General features: G+C 41.3%; 1 long non-coding RNA gene across 1 annotated transcript; it reads left to right on the forward strand.

Moving 5' to 3' along the window:
* The first annotated feature begins 16,038 nt into the window (after positions 1-16,038).
* LOC146294942 (uncharacterized) lies at positions 16,039-17,313 on the forward strand. Its single transcript, XR_014753319.1, has 2 exons — positions 16,039-16,630; positions 16,749-17,313. It is a non-coding gene; the product is annotated as an uncharacterized LOC146294942 (long non-coding RNA).
* The last annotated feature ends 6,084 nt before the right edge of the window (positions 17,314-23,397 follow it).

Raw genomic sequence — 23,397 nt, forward strand, 5'->3', positions numbered from 1 at the left:
GATTTTAAAGGCATTGGTGATGTCGGCCTTGGAAAGCCGGGCTCCGGGCCCTGCCAGCTTTACGAGCCTAATGGCGTGATCGATGGTGGCGTAGTGCAATGAGCATGGCTCGAGGGGAATAAGCCAGTTTATTCCGGGAACCGGACCAGAACGCGGGGCAGACAGGTCCAGGATAAGCCGTTTCTTCCCGGAGTACTTTCACGTAGCATCGCTGAGGGGACTGCTGCGAAAAAGGGGAAACGGAGACGAGGTAAACGGGCCTACAACGTAGCCCAAAAGGGTTACACCTAGCTACAGCAAATTTGTTACCTTGTTAGTTTTCTGTTCCAGACCGCTTCTGGGAGGTACTGTACAAATCGTCCAGTCACCAGCTCAGGGGTCTCATTTATAAAACTTGCATACGCGCAAGACGGGGCTGAAAATGTGCGTACGCCACTTTCCACGCAAAGGTTGTGATTTATAAAAAAACAACTTGACGGGAGAATGTGCGGTCCTCCACGCAAACTCTGACCCTCCCATAGGCCTACGCACATTTTGAAAACAGTTGGAATTGGCAACGCAGATGACCGTACTGTAGTCAGACTGCAGAAATTGAATGTGGGAAGAACATTACTTGTGATAATTATATATTTTGTTTTCCTCACACACGTTTTTTTCATTAAATTTCATGATTATCATTAAGATTACATCCAGCAGTGTTATTTGCGCTTGTACTGAGTGATTCTTGTTCCATAAACACCTTGTACAATCCAACTCAAATTTTAAATACAAATTCAGCGCTTCCTCACCATCAGATTGTCCACTACGGGAGTTCAGGAGGGGGAGATTCCCATGCATGGAATACAGGATAACATCACATATCCTACCTTTAGATAACTGCAGAACACAGTGTATAACTAAATATATTTATTTAATACTGTGCAAATATCCTCATCTGTAAAAAACTGGAAATACAGTCGTCAAGCTCCGCTGCAATTGCTACTCTACGTCCTCGTTATCAGTCCAGACTTTAATAGATTATTGTTCATAACAAAACGCTTTTGTTTTCAAATTGTATCTCGACTCGCAGTATCACTGCCACAGTTGACCCACTCGCACAGTTTTTTTAAATTGGTGATCCACCGGCCACCACATTTTCTGAGTTTTCGGGCTCCACCAATAGGCTAACAAATCAAATCAAATGTATTTGTATAGCCCTTTTTACACGCAAGCATGTCACAGAGGGCTTCACATACGCCCATAGAACTGCCCCTCAACCAACCTAAACCCTCAAGGAAGACAAGGAAAAAATCCCAGAAAAACTCCCACGATTTGATTTTGATTTAATGCGAATGCCGTTTACAGTTTTGCATATAAACGGTCATAAGTTTTACACTATGCGTTTTGTGTAAAAGTTTTTTTTTTTTTTTACATGTGGAAATGGCTACAGCTGTGCGTCAAGCGCACTTAAACCTTTTGAATAAACTAAATTATATAATAGGCCTACACATGAAATTAAATTAAATGAATCCATTAAACATTAATCCATACAATTTTCAGACATGCACACGCACGCACACAGCTATCTGTGTCTGAGAAGTTGTCATGCGCTATGATTCACCGTAAAGAACAATCGTATGCCAGGGTCATGATGAGATACTAGATTAGCATTCATGAGGTGCTTTGCATTGACTATATATGGTTACAAATGGGCGTGTTCAGGGCGGGGTACAATGCTGATTCACGTACGCACACTTGTGGGTAAACTGTGATTTATAAAGGGAACATTGCGTACAGGTGTGCGTACGCACGGTTTTATAAATCTGAATTTTTGTGTGCGTACGCCATTTTAGGCTTTTGGGTTAGGGTAAACCCTAAAATATGACATTATTTTAAAAGTGACCAATAACATCAACTATGCAAAACACTTACAATGTATTTAGTCCTGATAAAATGATTACGCTTATTCGGAAAGAGATGTTTATAATGTGACAAGTCAGTCATCGCGTGATCAGTGTCAGTCTCCGCAAAAATGGAGAAGTATAAATCGGCCTCTAGAATGATGAATCCCAATATATCGTAAGTTGAAAGCGCGTGCCCTGTTGCTCCTATTTAGCATAGGTAAACGCCCCGTTAATTCCCATAAAAAGGCATGAGATGGCAGGGCCGTGTGCACACTCAGAAATGTAAAAAAGACATGGTAAAGACGGAGGAGACCTCGACAAAAGACTTGACAGTTATTCTCAAGTGGAGGTAGCTACAGCTGCAAGAAGTTAGCGACAAACGTCATCATATTTAATAGCGTCAGCGGTGGATACAAAGCAGTAAATAAAACCGATGCAGGAATGCAATTACTCATGCAGTGAACGCTGTATCTGAAGAAGGGCGCAGATCTGATGAAGTGAAAAATAAATGGTTTAACTTTAATCTGAATTTTGAAGCAAAAAAACATATTTCAAAACATAGCCTAGAAGACAGTTGACTGTTACAAATATATCCATGAGGACTGCTCTTGGTAGCCTAAAGCGTCACTCTCTACAAATAAATTGGTATGGACAAAGGAATGCGTTCCCTCCTCAAGGCACGATCGGCAAAATTTTGCAGCAGCAATAAATATATGACTTTGTGTGAAGTTGTACTAGTGTGCGGAATAAGCCTACTTTGGTTCCCCAAAGTTCGACATTAACATAATTGATCTGAATTGAAGGCAAAGCAAGGCTAGTTTATTTATATAGGCCTAGCAAGATTCATACACAATGGCAATTCAAATTGCTTGACAAATGAACCTAAGTGTAGTGTGTATTTAATAAAACAAACATGTGTAAAATAATGACAATTATTAGTTGAAAAATTATAAAGGAGAGAAATATTCCATTTTAAATTAGAACAGACAAAAACGGTATAACTACTAATTTTGACAAAAATGTCAGCTCTCAATTTTTTGTAAGAGTGCTCTTGGGCAGGGTCGGACTGGCCATTGGGAGACTCGGGAGATTTCCCAAACGGCCGGTCAAACAAACGGCCGCTACGGCCACGGCACTATATAAGAAAAAAAAATCCTAATAGTTTACGCTCACGTGAGGATGGCCTTAAAACCAAGCAACTGTTTAACTGGAGCAAGCCAAAATCCAAAGGGTCGGGGTGGGCATTTCCCCCATGTAAACTTTAACGGTGCACTTGTCCATCCAATTCGTTGGAGCTAATTTAGCTAACATTGTTGGTTCTTTAGCAAAGAAATGGAAAAGAAAAGAAAAAGGGAAAAAGGTGGCGCTGAAAATGCTAGAGATAAAAAATGGGCACTGCAAGCAAATGCTGCACAATGTAGAACTATAGAATAAATGTTTAGGCCGTCAAAAGACAGAGGAGAGATTGCAGCCCGACGATGAGGCCGTACAAGAGGCGCCAGGTTCAAGCAGCTGTACTTTCGACATTTAGAAAATTCAAATATCAATCCAAACCATATTGTTTTAATTTTCTAAAAACATTATACTGTTAGCATATAGTACTGTTAGCCAATATATAGGCTATACATTTTAAATGAAGTAAAAGAAATGGCCAAGAGAAAAAGGTACTCATCTAAATATGCACAACTTGTTTTTTGACTTAGCACATTTATTATTTAATGTGGCTCAAATGTCCTGATTTTCTGTTCTGTGTAATAAAGCAGCCACAGGTGACACAGGGCAATAGATGGAGGCTGCTGGTGTGACAGGGTCCAGTGGAGAGACTATGTCAGGTGCAGCCTTGCAACATCAAATAGCAGATGCAGAAACAGAGACAAGTATGGAAAAAGAAAGTGAGGGAGAAAGTGAAGGGGGGAGGGCGGTCTGTGTTTCAAAGTCTCGGGCTGTTTTTCGATCCCAGTCCGACCCTGCTCTTGGGTGTGCGTGAATTGTGTTCTTACCTAAGAACAAATCCCAAATAAGAAAACATTGGGGAATGCCAGAATCTTCGGGGATCTAAGCACAAATTAGTTCATAAGAACATTTGGTGAATGAGGCTTATATTATGAGTAGGCTAAATGCCTGAAAATATCACAAGAAGGGAAACAATTAAAAGGACTTATAAGTCATAGAGATTAGGTCAATTTTTACACCGGTCTGCCAAATGTATTCGTTTTGATGAGGCTGCTGATCACCATTCCCTCTTGCAGGGGAAATGAGAAGACAACTATTTCATTCTACACTTCACTCGTATTTTGAGATGTAAATGAGCAGCAAAAAATTATGCTGTTAAATCTATGTAATCTTTATAAAAGTATGCATTGTTATATAAAATATAGCCCTATAGAAATATCAGTTGTAAAAATGTAATCAAAAAACGGACCCCACCGCAACCAAGCACACTACAATTTCTCCAGAAATTGTACTCTCTAATTGTTGGTATTATTAGGGTTCCTTTGGTAGGAGGACCCTATTGTTATTGTTGCCTTTTTCTTGTGCAATGGGAGTCAATGACAGCCCCTAGACGGGTACTTAAAGTTATTAAATTTGGCGTGTTGAAACTGCAGAGCATTACATTTACATTTAGTCATTTAGCAGACACTCTTATCCAGAGCGACTTACAGTAAGTACAGGGACATTCCTCCCGCGGCAAGTAGGGTGAAGTGCCTTGCCCAAGCACACAACGTCACTGCTCAGCCATCTGACTCTCTTAGAAACTACCATACCAAACATGTGAGACAATAGGTGGTGCTACAGGCTACGCCCCAAAATGGCAATATCAAAGTGATGCCATTTGCAGGCCATAAGTCCCAAAATTCTGAAATTTAGTATATATGTAATCTATATACTACATTACAATATACGCAAAGCGTCTGCCATAAGCAGCCAGCTCACCATTATGCCATGGCGGTATTACAGACGCCCACCCCTTGGCTTGAGGTAAAGGACCTTGTGGATGTAGGTGGTATTGCATTTCCGGTTAGGTACCCGGCTCGTCCTGTCATTTTTATTTCCAGTCAACATATCGAAAACAACATCTCCCTCAAGTTTTGTTTGATTCTCGAACCTGGCTCATACTCCTAGCTTTTTCATAGAATATTTTTTCCTGATTTTGAAACCAATCCAAAATGGGTAAACGAGCACCCCATTTATTTGCTTACGTTAAGAAAGGTTGCCTGGAAATGTGCTCGTGGATACGAACAGGGCACCAGCACAAAAGTGATTTCACCATCGTCTTGGAAGACAGAAGTAGCTGTGTCTATTAAGATATAAGTCTATGCGGTACTATCATCTAGTGAGAACGGAAGTGAACCAGAAGTGACCATTCAAGAGATTAACCGTTGGATTTACTGCTTCAAATTGAAAATTGAGGCGATCCTTCGATTAAAGTCAAGTTGTTGTCAATTTTGTCAAGTAAAAGTTGTAACTAACCAAGAAGTTTCACCCATTCATTTTTACTTTGTAACTATGGTTTTAAAAGCCTTCAGCAAACTGTGCAACTGGCTGGCAGGGCTAGCTGTCATTAGTTTTTGCCTTTCCTCACAGCCCAGTCCCCAATCGAAGTTGTCAGTTTCGTGGACGTTTTTGAGAGAATCAATCGTTTACGCTGAAGTCGGGTGAAGTACTGAGTTAATGTTTATATGACGTAGATTTAAACATAATAACGTTATCAACATAACATCATCGACACACAAACATAAGACAGTAACACAAATACAATTCCATACAGCTCTATCTAGCATTCTAGAATGGAACCGGGAGAATCCAGCCCACCAGCACTATCCAGCTGATGGCCCTGAACCCCCCCAAGAACATTCTTCAACAGACCATTTTATAGATACGACAGTTCTCAAAAGTCATTGGTCCATCCTACAGACATGCAGCTATACCAAATCTCTTCTATCATTGGTTAAATCCTTAGAACAATACAGTTGAATCCACATGACAAGAACTCTCCAAGGTCACCCAGACTTCCCGTCTCTAGACTTCACGTCTCCTAGTTAGGTGTCATAAAACTGCAAATGGCATCTCTACCAATTGGAGTTGAATCAACATTCATTGTATCAAGCTTCTTAACCAACTGTAAACTTCTCTTAAAACACATTCATTGTACATTGTGCCCAAAATGTATTTCACAGTTTGCCTATGTTATCGTTATGTTGTGTAAGAATATGATAGTTTGGGAAAAAAAAAAGTACAAATGTGTATCGATATCCTTCTCAATTACACTAAATTGTTAGTTTACTTGCTGTGCCAACTAGCACTAAATCTCATATTTGTATGTCACTTTGTATAAAGTGCAAGGGCACTTGTCACCCCCCACAATACGTCACACGCACTAATGCAATGTTTACAAAGGTAGCGTTGCCGCTACGTTGCCGCTATCAAAGTTCCCTCACATTCTACGTCACCGCCATCACCCCTATTGGGAACCAATGATAAAAAGGCTGAGACGACCCGCACATTAAAGCTTGTCTACATTGTATGCTGTTCAGGCGTGCGAGGGCTTGTCACTCCCCGGTCACCCTACTTGACACAAGCGCGAGCTTGGCGAGACGCCCACACATCCTTGCTAGAAATTGTGTGCTGACCAAGCCCCCATCCTCGGTTTTTAGCTTCTGTTTCATTTAGCTTCCAATCGCAGACATCCCAAGTCTGCTGGAAGTTCCGGGAGTCGCCCGCATTTCAATAGCGCCTCCCTGACGCCCGCAAATGCTATACAATCTCCCGGAAGATTAGATAGAGCTAGTGAGAGACAGGTGCATATAGACCTTTTTTGATGAACATTCTAGAATTTTCATTAGTCAAGTTTGGCCCTTGAAAGCTTCCGGTTTCAGACACGCAAATAATTGTTTTGATGGAAGTTAGCTAGTTTAGAAGCATAAGTGAGCACGTTACAGTGGCAATTTTTTTTTTTTCTACATTGTCAATTGTTGCTGTGTTTGGCTGTTCGTCGAGATTGGGGAAGAACAAGTTGTCAACAAGTTTACGTTTCCTATAAAAACAGGACAATGAGATGACTGGGTTGTTGCTGTAAATAATAGCTTGTTGATCTTTCAACGTTGTTGAAAGTAGTAATATTGGTGGAAATACCGTTAGGATAGCGTTGATTTTGGTTGTTTTTTCAACGTTGGCTCAATGGGGTGAGTTCAGGTAATGTGGGACATCAGGTAAAGTGGGAGTTATGCATTTTGATGATTTAATATGTGCAAAACCGACATCCAATAACCAGAGCTGATCTTGACCCGTAACTACAACACTTCTAGTCACTATGCAGTGGGTTTTATTTGTCTGACATCATCAGAGTAGGCGTGATCTGGCTTGACAAGAGGTCTATACAGAAAAAACGCATCGAAAGTTCAGCGGCATATTACCTTATATTTCTCAATGATAAGGCTGGAAAAGGAATTTAAATTAAGTTACAATGAGTAGTATTGCAGCATATTGAAGGGGTTTAACCACTGATTGAAACACGCAAAAATGTGTAAAATAATGCTTTGTTAGAAGAAAAAAAAACATTTTATGTGACTGTCCCACATTATCTGATCATGTCAGGTAATGTGGGACAGCATTTTTCTGGTAAAGTGGGACATCTAGTAATGCTGTGTTTATGCTATAAAAGTAATTTAATTTGACAGTTCTCAAATGTTTAATACCAATGCATCAGGGGCAGATCTAGAGATTTTCATTCGGGTGGCAATGGGGTGGCAGAAGGAAGTTGTTGGGTGGCCTCCTGTAGGTGAATCAAACCCAAAGTAGGGGGGTACAGAACTCCCTATGGAAAATGATTAGGCTAGAACATTGTCGTTTAAATTAAACAGTAACATTAATATTATTTATTGAAATGTTCTGTAATGTACAAATAATATTTTCCAATTTTCCATGGGAAGATTCAGGTTCATGTTGTTTAATTGTAACTTGTTTCACTACATGCTCTTGTGGTTCTTCCTTTCTGGACTTTTCACAATGTATGCTTCATGTTTTGGCTACCCGCAATGTGGTACACATTGGGATAGATTTGCTCTAGCTGTACCTTAGGTAGGCTATCAATTTCAGATCAGCCTAAAGTAAATTAGAGCAGAAATAAATAACGTTCTGATCCAGTGGGTCGGTTAGGGGACACTATTCGATGCATCGCTGCTATTCACAGCCAGTTAATTGATGGTATCATGCGCTGGTCATGTTAATGCGATGGTTAAGTAGCTAGCAACTAATGTATGCGCTAACCGGATGTAGTTCAGGTTATTCTTCTATAGGTCTGTTATTGTTTACGTTTCAAAAAAAGGTCTATTGCGCGGGGGGGGGGGGGGGGGGTATGGAGTATGGAGAGAGGTCAAAGAGAAGCGAGAGACAATGTTATATGCTCCTATCCAGCATCATCCAGGAGGGAGGGGGTGGAGAAGCCACCTCCCTGACATGAATTTCTGCAGGTTGGGATGTCTGCAATCGCAGCTCTCCATTGTTGCTTTCAACTGGAATCGCCTGATAGTCGAGGCAGCCACGTTTGGTAAGTCATGTTGCCTATTTTTACACATTTAAGCTAGAATCAATGATTGGGTTTGTGAAAGTACACTACTCTTGGATTATGGTGAAGGTTTGAGCACTTAAAGTCTGAAGTGAAGTGAAAACCAAACTCGAAAAGTAGCTAGCTTTTTCCCTCTGTGTTAATAATTAGTGAATCATTTTGCATATTGGTGAATTCTTCACCAAAAAGGTTGAAGAGGTCGGCCTTTAGGAGATCTGGGAATTGTGCTTTTAGCCAGATGCTCTGATTATTTTTGTGATTTGTGGAAAACTTGCAATTGGAGTGAGACTGCGTCCCGGGGGTACATTGCTTTGACATTAGCCTTAGACTCAGACTCGGCTCTTTCACTGGCAGTGTGTAAACAATTTTGTATTTAACTCAATTCTACACCAAAAACGTCATGGAGGACTGCTTTTTTAGACAAGAGCCTGCTAAAGATAGCCGGTATCCCAGATTTTTCCAGACGGTCAGAATCACTGTTTACAGGCAAAGGTTGAGCTGGACTTTGGTCAGATGTGTATTTATATTGACCAGTTTAGAGCTAAAAACTCTTGCCAGAGCCTGGAATCGAACCCATGTTTTGAGTGACTTTGTATGAGTCTCCATCAGGTCAACACATTTGGATTCAAGTTCAAGTAATGCCACTGCACTTCACAGTCAAACTAGTTTATATGATGTGTATATGGATAAAGCTTAATTTTTCACTACTGACATGGAGCCTTTCTTCACTTTTACAGGTCATGCAGAGCCCTGCTCAACAGAGTGCAACAGGGCATGCTGAGAGCAACAACAGAGGATGCTGAGTGTAACAGAGGATGCAACAGAGGATGCTGAGAGCAACACAGACCCCTTTCTGGACTACCCTCTCTAGCTGGACAGCGTCTCTTCACCCTGCCCCCAAGACAGTTTCATCCAGCTGGCCTGCCCTGCCTACCTGCCCCTGCCTTATTATCTCAAAAGATCACTGAATTACAACTGTTTAAACTTTAACCAAATATCATAATGCTTGCCACAGGAGAAACAGTGTACTTTTCTATACAGTAACTGACCACATTGGTTCTCATCACTGACAATAGCTCAATAAGACTGCAATGCAATGAGCAAGGTCACAGGTTCAAATCCAGCCAGTCTTATGACCTGTCATAATTTTGATTATCTGTTTTGTTAAACAGGGTTACTTCATTCTGAAATATCATACCGTTTCTTAACCTTTGTCCCAAAACTGACAAAAGCTACTACTCAAATCACGCAGTCGAAGCACAGCTAGATAATCAGCGCCCTTGGGTACCCAGCATGCCGCGCGGCATGTCAAATAGGCAAATACTTGTGGAAAATAGTTTGGTTACAACAGCCGTGCGAAGGATTTCAGTGGTTGTGTTCGTTCAGTTAGATGTTTGTAATGTTATTGTTTGTTACTTAATATAATATTGTTGGTCACCCTGATTGTGCATGTTGTGTAGTTTAATGGGACCAGAGAGTCGGCTGCTATACTGGCACAGGATTCTTGCAAGGAGCTGAACATGAGCTCTGCCCTAGCCCACATGACTATTGTTAATTGTGCATTGACTGAGATTCTGGAAAAAGATCAACTCAAAAATAATTTCAATATCTGTGGTATTCCAGCCTCCCTTAGGAAAGTTTGAAAAGAGTGTTGCGGTTTAAATGTGTCACTTGTGGGAGGCATGTTTTTGGACAACTTCTAAACCTCATGCGGCCGCCGCGGCATTTCTGCCTTTGCGTGAGGGCGTGAGGGAAACAGCAAGGAAGGGGGTTGTGTGTGGGCAGATGTGTCTTTTTATAGGGTGAAATGGAATAAGAAATGCAGTTCAAAATGGCTAAAAGGGGTGTATTTATGTAAATGTCCACATTGCCTCTATCTTTGTGTCAATAAATAAAATATAATTTTGACTGATGGTTTTTCAAACCTTATTGGCTTCAAGATTACATCATTCTGAAGTACCATGCGCAATTTCATTAGCATGACGTTGTCATACTAATAATTCTAGTCAGAATATGAGTCTGATACTGTTACATTGGGCTGTGATTATGGGGCGTTTCAACCGAACCCGGAAAAAAATGGCCTCTTTGCTCAATTGGATAGACCTACAACCAATCAGAGCAACGTAGTTACCGAATCCTGTAGGAAGGACGGCAATTTTCAATCGACAAATGCCTTGATCATGTTTCTCTGTTCCTCTTTCAAAATTAATGCGCTGTCAATGTCTTCTTAAACAGACTCGATGGCAGAATCTACACATCTCAGCTCTCCAGTGGCAGCCATGTTTGTTGAAAACAAATTCAACCCAAGCACTTTTGGTGATGTGGTTGATTACGTTATTGTTGATCATCTTTCCATCATCGAATGAAGCCCGCCCTGACAATTTGATTGGTACGAACAGCTCTGGTTTGGGTATAGTTGCACCCAAACGGAGCAATGCCAGACCGATCTTTCCAACCTCAAATGTTGTGGGTCGGGGTTAAGTTTGGCTGGCACCCAGGCTACAATTTCACACAATTTTACACTGAAATGTCAACTGTTTCTTAACGTTTGTCCCAAAGCTGACCAAAGCTAATACTTTGCCTTTTCTATTCTTAAAATCTCAAAGGGTGGTGTGTAGCAGAGAGGATAGACTGACTTGTAACTTAGTGCTCATGAGTTCAAATCCCCTTTCAGCCTATTGTTGTTGGCCCAACATAAAGTAGCTCTCTTGTTGTCCAAATCTTAACCTTCTACAATGTACATTTTATAATATTTTGGCATTTTGTGGAGGAACCTGCATCGCTGTTTGTAGCTATATGTAAGGGATAATGTATAGAACACTGGTCATTATCGGAAAAATAAGACCTTTCAGAGTGAAGCTACACCGCTTCGCGGCGGCGTGCTGTTCGCCCTGTCGGGGCTTATTTTCCCAATAATGACCGGCGTCTATACATTATCCCGCTTATTACACGGCTACTTGCCAAAAAAATTACTTAACACAGTGTGTCTTTTTACAATTAATTTGTTACCATTCGTAGTGTTGATCAGCAGAGAAATAGTTTGCCAAAGACGTTGAACTTCATAGACGTTGAACAGTCTTTAAGCTTCAAATCAACTTACGTCGCTAAGCAACGGAGTATGCTGGGGTTGAAAAGACGTGACTCAATTGGATGAGATGTTGTGCTGGTAAAGGATGGGTTGTAGGTTCAAAACCATTTTTTTTTTTGACAGAACGGTTTCTGGTTTTCCGGTCAATCCTCCAGTTGTAAAACATAGAAATTAGTGTTTATTTGAGCCCATTACAATACTCCAATCATCTGTTTAGCGAGACTGTGTACACCAGTGCAAAACAAGCCAGGTTCACCACAGTAGCTAGCAACTTGTAGTTTAAGCATGGTATTGTCAGATTCACAACCGAGTTAGCTTTAATGAAGTACATTGATTGTTCAGGTGGGTCCCTTGCTGTTGCACAAATTCCTTTCAGTGACCTAAGCCAGGACACATCGCCACTGATGCTTGGCATGATTTGAAATTCCCTTCCATGACAAGTTATGGCACCCCAAACAACCTTTTTAAAGCACTACGTGTAAGCTATTCTTTACAGCAGCAACCCAGTCATCCCATTGTCACGTTTTTATGTCCCATATATAAATAGGAATAAATTACAGCTGTTTGAACTTAACCAAATCTGACACTGCTTGCCATTGGTGAAATGTCTTATTTTCCGATACAAAAACTAAACAATGAAATGGCTTATTAGGATGAGACACAGTGCTGATGTGCAAAGGGTGGTGGGTTCTAATCCAGTCAGAGGTATAAACATGTTTTATTATTATTATGACAGAAACTACAATTTCAAGTCTTCTAGTTAATCCCAGTGTATTATGTCAATTTTACAAAATTAGACTATTTTGAAGGAGGATCCTACCATTGCTGCATGCAGCTATATTTTGTATTATTATTTTTGTGCTTTTGTTTGGCACCTCAGGCAACCTTGCTGTGTTGAGAGTGTGCTTTATAAATAAAATGTACTTATTTACATGTTATCTTCCACATGTGATCTCACCATTTCTAAGTTGCAATAATAATTAGACATTCGTCTGCATTTTCGTAATTCGCAATCCAGAAGCGCTGTCTGTCTCAAGCAACAACGAGCATGCAGCTGCACACACACAATTTGAAAGGACCTGCTAACAAAATCTTAAATGTGTGCCAAAATTATTTACAATTGTCCTGTTTGATGTATGGTGGCTGACTTGGCAGTTTTGACTGCCCAATAAAGAAAAAAAAAATATCAATCCTGTCTCACTCTTTCCGTGGGGCATCAAAGAGGCTAATCTCCTCTCATGTCTTTCTGTCTCTCCATTTTAACAAAGCAGTAACCATTAAGGTGGGTGAGGCTAGTTGAGCACCAACACTAGCCCTGGACAAGCCTTCTTTTTTTTTTCAATTTCGTTTTGTTTTTGCCCAACCATTTGAGCACAAAACTACAAAGGAACATGTGTATATGAGCACATGTGTATGAGTGACTGTGTGTGAGTGTGTAGTACATGTGTGCATGTCGTGTATGGTTGCCAACTTCCTCAACCCCAAATGCGGGACACTCTCTCTCCCCCCCACCCCCCCCCCTGCTAATGTATGCAAATTCTGTGCCTGATGTGATGCTAGTTAGGGACTTCCATGGTTATATTCATGGAATTTTTGGGGCTGATTTCAGCAAAAAATAGTTTTTGGAGCTTGAAACAAACAAACATAGCCATTTGTCCAATTGGTAAAACGTTGTCTAGTGAAGGTAATTACGTTTACGTTTCTTAGCCTGGTTTTCAATCTTTATATTGTCTCAAATTAGCTTTCGATCTGTCAGTGTCACTGTTGTGTGTAAGCGGCACTACTGTAAGGGCTGCATATGTTCATTTGGAATTTTCCACCGGAGCTTTAGCTAGCTGGCTAACGTTGCGTTCTCTCCTCCTTTGTTCAATGACTCAATTCATCAAGCTAACGTTAGCTAAGGCCCCGTCTATGGAGGATTATAGGGGCCAAAACTAAATAAATAAATACTTGGATAAATAATAATTATATGACACAAAGCTTAAATAAATGACACAAAATATATAAATGTTACATGTATTTGTGTGTATATATATATATATATATATATATATATATATATGTTTACGTTTTCATGTGTTTACATGTATTTATTTATACTTACATTTAATTATTTATACTTACATTTATTTATTTATACTTACATTTACATTTATCCACGGCGTAACTTGCACACAGCAAAATAAATCTGTTGTCTCACGTCACCAAGTCAGGGGGCCAGTTAAAGCCTCTGATTGGTGGTTCAACTTGATTCGACTGCTTTTGACTAATCCAACAGGGATGCAAACACATGTATGGTCAAAAAAGAGAGAAATAATTTCAGCCCTCGCCCCGCACCAAATATCCATATCCTTACTTTGCCACCAACCCCCTGACATCCCTGGCCCACCCCTACATGCAAATTGAGTAAAATGACATTCTGAAGATCAAAATACACCAACACTTATTTGGAATATTCTATTTCATTTTTTATTCCGATACATAAACTCTTATTAAACTATCTAGCACTTCTTCTGGTTTTACTCCTTCCTCTTCTTCCTGACCACCTAAGGGCACTAAATGTTGATGATCCAAGCCAACTCCTTCAGCTGAGTAGCCTGGGAATGGCCCCTCACCACAGGATTAATGGAGGACAAGGCCTGTAGGGTCTCACTTTTGAGAGGTAGTTTATTCTACTTGCCACAAGCTGTGTATGGTCACCTTCCCAATAAAATCCATGACAGTAGGCGATTTCTTTAAGACTGCAAGGGAAACTCGGCTTCCCCTAAAACAGGGGTGTCAAACTCCGGTCCTCGAGGGCCGCTGTCCTGCATGTTTTAGATGTTTCCCTGATCCAGCTCACCTGATTCTAATGAATGGTCGTTATAACAACCCATTTAATTGAATCAGGTGTGTTCGAGCAGGGAAACATCTAAAACATGCAGGACAGCGGCCCTCGAGGACCGGAGTTTGACACATGTGCCCTAAAATGTCAAAAAAAATGTATGGTCAAATATTTACTATTGTGTTAACATTTTGGATGTGTTAGAACACGTTCATCTCGAAGACGAGTTCGTTCAGAATCAGATTGGACACGCACCAATGAAAACTTGCTTGTATTGCGTCTAGGTCCGGATCTGCCTATTGAGCCACCTCGCCATAGACAGTAAAAGATACGCAGCAATAAGACACACGAGCAGGCTTGCGCACATACTGCTGATTTGCTTATTTCCTATTTACTTGTTTGGTGGAGGCAATCCAGAATTACTGTTGGTGCAATTATAATCAGCGCCCCCCCCCCCCCCCCCCCCCTTAAAAAAAAACTCTTCGGATCTGCACGATTCACACAAGTCAACCAAACTGACGTGAAAAAGCGGGAGGGGCCGAACAGGGCGCCGTTTGCATCGCTGAATCCAAGATGGCAGCACCTTGTGCGGATTCAATGAATGAAATACTGAATGCTACAGTGGTCGAAAAGTTGGCGGTAGCTGAAGAGATTGAGGCACCTGCCAATTCACTTATTTTTTACATCATATTGAGAGCTTTGCTGAAATTATAGCAATAATATTGACCCTAACTGACACAGACGTCAATGAAAATGTGTTCACGATCCTCTGCGAGATGATACAGCATAGGGGTGGGCAAATAGATCTCAAGACCGACCAACCAACGTTGGTATCAATAGCCTGATTGATAGTGTGATAAGATCGATACTTAAGTTTCAATTCCACATTGAGTACACAACTCCCTTTTCACCAGAGTGGTTGTGCAAACACCGTCTAACTTCGCTCGAACTCACTTTGCCCCTCCCCTGCTAGGCTGAGTTGTTGCCGTGTATGTGCAGTAACACGACTCAGCGGTACACATTTGTATTTTTGACAAAACTCGTTGTCCTGTGTTTTATTATGATCATAATCATGAACAATTCATTAAAGGAAACATTTTAAATGTTCATTCAAATATTCATATTGATGATGCATTCACTTAATCAATTTTGAGGCATTGCTTTCCCCGACACGAAAGTAGATACACTGATTTTCTAAGCCAAAAGTATATTGGCAATACTAGCCCTGTATTTACTCCTTGGTATCGGATCTATACCACATCGTACAGTGTCGCACACCCCTAGCAGCTGTAGAGAGATCCCTCTAGATTGAAGAGAGCTTGATCGACTGGTGGAGTCTGCCTGGTGTGTAATACTTTTCATTCACCAATCAGAGGCTTTAACCCGCCCCCTGACTTGGTGACGTGAGACAACAGATTTATTTTGCTGTGTGCAAGTTACGCCGTGGATAAATGTACCTAAATGTAAATGTAAATGTAAGGATAAATAAATGTAAGTATAAATAAATAAATGTAAGTATAAATAAATAAATGTAAGTATAAATAAATACATGTAAACACATGAAAACGTAAACATATATATATATATAGGCCTACACACAAATACATGTAACATTTATATATTTTGTGTCATTTATTCAAGCTTTGTGTTATATAGGCTAATTATTTATTTATCCAAGTATTTATTTATTTAGTTTTGGCCCCTATAATCTTCCATACCCGTCCACACTAGCCCGGGTAAATACAAATACGCGTATTCGAATTGAAAACGATCCCCGTCCACACTAGCGTTTTCACATCATTGTCCAAATGTTTGCCGTCCACACTAACACGGATACATGAGAATCGTTGTCGTGGTTACGCCACTACTGTCACTCCCTCCCGCAACGCTGCTCTGTTTACATGCACGCAATCAGCTGAGAGACTGACACTTGTTTTGAGGTTTAAAAAAAACTGTCATACAAAAAACAGTTACACTAACTTATAAATAAATTATAAAGACGGAGCAGCATATTTCTTTCACTTTCCATCATACGTCTCAAGTCTGTCAACAGAGCTCCTGGGTAACTTAGAACTTAGATATAGCCTACCAGAAAATATACAAATGATTGAAACCATCATTCACCAAAATCAGTCAGGTGAGACTCCGAGTCAGGGGCCTGTACTACGAATCAAGATTTGGCGTTAGCGAGGTAACTTCAGGTTCAACCCAGGGTTTTCTGTAGGCCTACTACGACGGTGGATCACTTGTTACCGGGGTAGATCGCCATGGTAATGTCACGGAGACCACATTCAGTACCTTATTAAACCAACTAGCTGCAGGTGTGCAGCAGGGAAGCACCCAGCTAGCTGCAATTAACCGGGGGATTGGGAGGGTTTTTAAACTTAGATCACCGTCAGTCCAGCGGCGTTGGGGACTGGAAGGAGAACTGAAACTGGAAGCGGAGAGAGGACTGGAAGCGGAGAGAGGACTGGGGAAGCAAGGGACTGCAACACAGCGCGCACGGAGACGGACTTTCGCCGAAGCTGAGTACCGTGAATTCTATAGGCAGTCAAGCTTGTGGAACATGCTGCCCGGACTGCTCGGCCTAATTATACACCTGAGTTTGAGGTTTTATCAACAGTTGTGTTACGCTTGCACACGTGAGTTTGTTGTGTGGTGTGCCCATGTTCCACAGTTTTTTTCCACTGATTTTGCCGTTCATGCACTAGTTGGAGCACCCTGCAGTCCCGGGTGGGCGATAGGATTACGTCCAGTGTGCGCAGAATAATCAATCGGACGATTCCTACAGTCTCCGGATAACCCCCCCCCCCCTTCCCCCTTCTGGAGGAGGCCAGTTTCAGCGGCCACCAGTTGAACCAGGCTACCTTACCTCCTGCCAGAGCCTCTTGAGGCGATCAACGTCAAGGACTTCCTTTTCTTCTTTTTTTACCAATAAACCTAATACATTTTATACCTCGTTTCTCAGAGTTTTGGCATCTTTGGAGTGGGAAATACGTTTTGCTCCTCAGAGTAAGAGTAGACTAAGTGGAGGCACCAGCGCCCCCACCTGTGACAGTAACATATGCTGAACGGCTAACCTGGTCGGGAGCAGGTTAAGTTGGAGATCACAGATCAACGGGTATGAAAACCCCGCCCATTAACTAATTCTTGACAATGTCGTCACCGTTCGTGCGCGGATAGTCAGAGGTGCGCTCAGAAGAAACAGAACATTTAGATACTGACAAAACCCTTTCGCATTCCCTCATGAGTATCTTTCTGAAAGATATAGGTTCTTAGCAGAGGGAATTACGTACATTGCCAGCTTCTTGAGCCGTATGTTGCCAATGCGCCACATTGAAGCTGTGCACTCAGTCCCACAGACTGTATGCATAGCGTTTCGTTATTTCGCTATGGGTACTTTTAAAGTGTGGGTGATGCAGAGAACCTGAGCAAGAACACGGTCTGCTGCGCAATTTGCAACGGATTTTCTTTAATGACAGTTGCCACCATATTCTGATTAATGTAGTGATGAAAAAGAGATTTCCAAAGTGCCCTTTGTAAAAACTTTGGACTCTAATATGTTGACAAAATGAAACAAGGTTTTTCACTCAATGTTCTGATTTCCGTTCTGGAAATGTATGCAAATGATATCATATTTTACAACTTAAAAACATTTGCTCATTTGCTCATACATTTACAGGAAACTGGTAATGAAAACAATATTTGACCTAGCCTACTATTAGTTATCAACTGGGGAGGTTTCATGTTGATATATTATCCCTATTCACTGGGGTGTCTCCCCTTAACCCATTCTGTTGTCCTTGGGTTGCTTTGGGCCATTTTCTAATCATTTCCATATCAGAATTTTTAATTTTTTCCCAATCAAAACCTTTCAAACAAAAAGAACAATGGGTATCTATACAAAGATCTTCACAAGTGATACATAAATGATCATTTCACTACTTACATTGAATTTTGATGTTTTGTTCACTTTTATAGCATTTTCTAAAATAATAAATAGGACATTGAAAGAAATAAGTGGTGAAAACCCCCAATATTCAAAAGGCACAACAAGAAAGCCACAAAAAGGTATTAAAAATACCAAAATGTAAAACAAAGTTTAACAAATACATCCTCATGTGTTCTCCCTTCCCTAGGAACACAGAAAAATGTAAGTTTAACTAAGTTTAGTGTCATTCATTCAGTCAATTACTATCTCTTCTCATAGTCCAGTTTTTCTGTCTCCAGCCTTGTTTTTTTTTATTAAAAGCCTCTTATAATCAAGCTCCAGGGTTCTTTTATACAGGGCCCCTCATATTGTCTGCTCCAACCTGAAACAAAAGAACATTGTCCCTTTCCAAGGCACACTTGGTCAAAGTTGAAGGTGTCCATTTGACTAGTACAAGGTTCATTGCTTATACCTTGTGTCTTTGTCTTGGCTTTGAAGTGGAGGCCCTAGGCTCAGGGGGAGGAAGACATTCCTCTTCCTGCTGAGTTTAACACCATAGCAATATAATCAATTGAGTCATATTTGAAATGAGCAATTTAAGGACTTGTGTCTTGTGTTGAGACCACCACCATTAGTAAGTCATCACAGAGACTTCAATCACAGCCACATGTTCACACACTCTCACCATCTGTGTTGCAAGTGGTAAATACAACTCAAAAGTGTACCCCCAAAATGAGCAGGCAGACACAGTTTCCTGATTATCTAGGACCTCCAGTTGAGAAAGTAAATGGTATATTTGATCAATATTCAGCAATCACATATGGCATACATACTGGCGTATGACTTAGTTTCACTGTTACCTCTGTATGGCACAGTGGGACGACAGTCACTGCAGAGAACAGTAATACATTGCCTGGGTAGTACATACATATGCCTGGGCTTCCAACTTGCTGCCACCAGGGTCTGAAGAAATGCCCCCTTCCACTCCTTTCATCTTGGGGTGACCCTGATAGATATCTTAAAAAAGGGACTAGTTCAGGCAAATCAGCCTTGTACTTGTTGGCCTTAAAATATGTACAAGTATTGGCTTACCGTTTTGAATTATGGTTTTATTTTGTATTTGCTCCCACAATCGTTTGCCACTGCAGGGTTGCCACTGCAGGGTTGCAACTAAAATAATACAGCATCAAAAGTTTAACGTTGTGGAATGCACACGTGTAATTATGGTCACATCTTCAATAAGTCATGTAGTTTACGCGTATACATACAGCGTATGCTATTTTCTGCCAGCTTGGCAGCAGTGACTTTGTTGAATTGTGCCTGTATTATGTCTGTATTCCTGATATGCTTGTATTACAGTATTTCACGCAGGAGGAGTAGACAAAGTTTGTAAGATTAATGTCTGCTCTTCCTGCGTGAAATATGAGGCTCTTGTTTTGTCCATGTTTGCGATTGGACATACTATGCAAACACCGCCCCTTTATGTGAACGCGCACGCCTCTAGATTGGAAAGATCTGGGTTGAGTTAGAAAGTTGATAACTGCCGTCGTAGTACCGCTTATCGTGACTGCGATAGGCTTCGCGTAGCTGGGTAACTGAAAGTAATCCAGAGCATGTTGATCTTGATTCGTAGTAGGCTACAGGCCCCTGGAGTGCTTTCAGCTTCTGATGGTCGTCTCACTCGTCTGCACTGGTGATGCAAGGCCCTTAGCGTTAATATTTCCATGCACTCGCGCTCCCTTCTAACACGCGCACCTGTTCGCAGTTCACTGAATATGAATACCGGCCGGCGAGGCTGTGATTGGAAAACGGGACTGGAGCTGTCCCGGACGGGACCAATCAAAATCACCCATAAATCGGGATGTCCCGGACAAATCGGGACGGTTGGCAACCCTACTGTCGTGTGGGCCCTGTGTGTTTTTGATGAGGGATGTCTTATATGTATTAGTGCTGTCAGTTTAATGTGTTATTAACGGCGTTAACGCAAACCCATATTAACTGCGTATATTTTTTTACTGCGCGATTAACGTTCTTTTTGGCCATCAAACGTTGTAGTTATTTTCACATGCTGTTGCAGCAACTAGCCTACTGACGTTAGAAAATCAACAACACCACAACGGATCTACCTACACTGGAAACAAAACAACAGGCACGCTGCACACACTTATTTGGGCTTGCGAGCTGGCTAAAGAGTAGTAGGCTAATGTTACGTTTTGAGTGGATGGCGAGCGCAAGACGCCGAAATGAATGCCAACAAAATTCTGAATGGAACATTTACTTTTAAAAATTTGCCAAATGGTTCCATTGAGACCAAAGTGATCTTTGTGTTTTTGTCGTTGTGAACTGAGCTATCATAGCAGCACGTCCAGTCTAAAATACCACTTGATGGCCAAGCACACATCTGATGCGATTTCTCCGCCCCCTCGTCAAAGCCAGGCGATTGCAATGTTGTTTTCAATAATAAAAAATAAATAAAACATTTGCTCTAAGCAACCGATCCACTTTTCCATGTTGATAAGAGCATCAAAATTAGAAAAAATGATGGGACAAAAAGATATCAATGGACATTTAGAATAGGCCTAGATAAAAATGTGTGATTAATCGCAAGTTAAATATGACATTAATGCGATTAACCGCAATTAAATATTTTAATCATTTGACAGCAATAATGTGATAAAGCAGGCAAGGAGTCAGCATCTTTTGGATGAAAGCACACAAGGTCTTTACTTGAAAATTAACAGGCTTTCATAGAACAAAGGTCAGACACCACACGGCCATTAACATGAAACAAGAATAGCCTAAAATTTCCACAACAAAGTCGGAAACATCTTATATAGCCGTCCTAATTAGTCCCAATTCCGGTGACGCATACCGGCACACCGTCGCCGTGCACTCCGTGACAACTAATATGTATATGTATAACTTGTGGTTGAATGTTGGGAGTTTCTATTGCCCTGTTCTTTTATCCTCTCTCATTGACAGACATTCCACAGTTTGCCGTTCGAGGACCAACTAATAAGACACGGCTGCAGGCATTCAGTGAGGTTGGGTGGCCGCAGAACAGATTGGCTGAGACATAATTGAGGTGGAAATAAGAGGACACAGCGGCGAGATGTGGGGGACCTGGGAGAGGATTCCACGATCGAGCCAAGGCCTTGGGCTGCGGGATCCATGGTTGCTCGCTACTATCCTCATCACTATTATCGCTGCTGCGTACTGGTCCAACGCCGACTGCAACGTCCGAGCCCCGAAGGAGTGTGACCTGAGTGGAGACATCTGACGAGACATTGTTCTGCGCTCTGAAACGTATCAAAAGGAACGGTGAATTCCATAATCCATTGCATTGTAAATGGTTTGCGGTAATTGTTAGCCATTGAGGGCTCACCGCTTGTTTGTTGATAACGGGTTCCGAAGCAGCACAAAATCCAACTCCAGGCGTTTTCCGGGAATTCCGAGGAGTGGCGTCATCCAGGTTGGGGAAGCCGCATCGTCCCCATGCCAACGGTGGTGACCGGGCGTCGAGTTAAAAGTCCCGGCCACCCGTGAGTGAACTTAAAGACACTGGCCATGTGTCAAACTAAAAGTCCGGCTGTGGCAAGAGAACTTTCCGCCGGCCCTACACCTAGGTGGACTGGCGTTGCAGCCTGACCGATCCAGTCCTTAGTTGGTCAGTTTCCTTTTTTTTTTTTTACATGGGGTTGGGGGTGGGCTAAATGGGAGTTACGGGTAGAGGCTTGTTAGTGATAGAAATGAAAACAATATGCCATTTCAACATCATGTATTCAGATGTCGGAAATCGTAAAAAACCTTGAGGGCGGTGTGGAGCTTTTGAAATGTTGAGGTAAAAATGGGGCGTTTCTGACTGTTTATATTCTTCACTAAAGGGAAAACGGGATAGGGAGGAAAAGGTTGTGTCAAGCCAAGCAGCAAGAAGAGGAGCAGTGAAGAGAGAGGGAGAGCAGGTTCTATAAAAAGAAGACTATACCAGAACTGTAGACGTTTTAAAAGTCAGATGTTTAATGCATGATAATTGGGTGATGTTCTCTGATAACAAACAAATAAACCTATTCAAAAGTCATAATGATGATGTTTTTGCTCCTTAAGACTCTGAAACTGGCCAGATTTAAATAAAGTAATTTAAAATATAATATAAAGATTCCGGGGGAGCATGCCCCCGAACCTGCTTAGTTCTGACTCATGACCTCAGTATTTTTTGGGCCCTGCGTACGGCCCTGCCGCCACCAAAGTGGCTTTCAGTTTAATACAAGGTAATACAAAGTAATCGTTGGCACAGACAGCAGACCACACCGGAGGAATGAGGTGAGCAATTATCTATTAATGACTATGACTAATTAGAAAAGTGCAGGGCTAACGGAGTTGCAACATTACTTTTCCTGTTGAATTGAGGTTAATAATGTTAACTCGTGAATGCTTTGGGAAAGCAACAACAAAGATGACCGTGGTGAAGTAAGTTTGAAGTTCAATATTCAACAGATATTCGGACGCCCAGTAGGCTATTGTGTTATTTTAACCGGTGTTAAGCACCGTTACAACCGGATGCTTAGCCAATGCTTTTGGCTGCCTAAACAAAGCATATGTTTAGGGATCGTTAACAAATTACAAATTTCAAAGGTCAATAGCTTTTCAACAACATGAACTAGGAGCGTCAACATAATGTTAAACTGTTGAAAATGTATGCATTCATGCTGCACAGCCTTTATTTTGTTCATTTTCATCTCGTTATAATTTTATTTATTTATTTAAACTTCAGTAGCATTTTGGTTATGTGACCTATAATCCTCAAATTAGTTTCAGTGTTCACTGACTATGCATACATGTTGCACAGCCTTTAGTTTTTACATTTTTATCTCACACACCTTAGCCATGTGGTGCAACCCCTCAAAATCTCCTGCCACCCCATGAATATTAGGCTTCTTGATCCGCCCCTGCGACGAGGATCTGGTTTGATAAATACCACGCAAAATGCTGAAATACACCGTCAGCTATTTGCGGTTGGGCAAAGGCGCAGATTAAGCTGTGGTCGTATTGTTAGTAAATGAGGCCCTCTGTGTCATTGAGTGCCTATGGGCCTACTATTCTCCTAAT

Source organism: Hypomesus nipponensis, chromosome 4 (assembly GCF_054491055.1).
Source record: "Hypomesus nipponensis isolate SF chromosome 4, ASM5449105v1, whole genome shotgun sequence".
In the NCBI taxonomy this organism is placed as follows: Eukaryota; Metazoa; Chordata; class Actinopteri; order Osmeriformes; family Osmeridae; genus Hypomesus; species Hypomesus nipponensis.